Source organism: Penaeus monodon, chromosome 24 (assembly GCF_015228065.2).
Source record: "Penaeus monodon isolate SGIC_2016 chromosome 24, NSTDA_Pmon_1, whole genome shotgun sequence".
In the NCBI taxonomy this organism is placed as follows: Eukaryota; Metazoa; Arthropoda; class Malacostraca; order Decapoda; family Penaeidae; genus Penaeus; species Penaeus monodon.
This window is the reverse complement of record NC_051409.1, coordinates 16,732,367-16,732,804: the sequence shown is the minus strand read 5'-3', so window position 1 is coordinate 16,732,804 and position 438 is coordinate 16,732,367. Positions and strand designations below refer to the sequence as shown.

At 29.5% G+C, this 438-nt stretch overlaps 1 protein-coding gene across 1 annotated transcript in view; it reads left to right on the top strand.

Moving 5' to 3' along the window:
* Positions 1 to 438, top strand: part of LOC119588629 — a gene marked incomplete at its 5' end in the record, with an annotated part of 218,878 nt that overhangs the window by 83,676 nt on the left and 134,764 nt on the right.

Below are 438 nucleotides of genomic sequence, written 5' to 3'. Positions count from 1 at the left end.
TATACTTATTGGTACGGGCCAATACACAAAAAAGTCAGATATTATGTACATATTTGAATTGCTGGTGTTTTTTGCGATCCTTTTAATATTAAAAGAAAATTGGTATATTTTCTATCTTTGTTGTACCACGTAACTATGAATATACAATATTTTCATCTCTATGTAGAATGTACTAGATTGTGTACGTTATATACTATACAATTGTAGTATGCTGCATAAAATAACTTTAACACTGAAAATAATGACCATTACTTATGCAAACAAAAATGTTTAAACAGAGACTTGGATTATCATCAAAGTAATGTCTTTGTACCCAAAATTAAGGTTCTTTTCCTTGGGCATTTAACTGAGATCGCTAAAGGAACGACCTTTTTTTTCAAAATCTCTCTCTTATGATCTCATTAATTCATATCATCTCTTACACACGCTCATAATCAG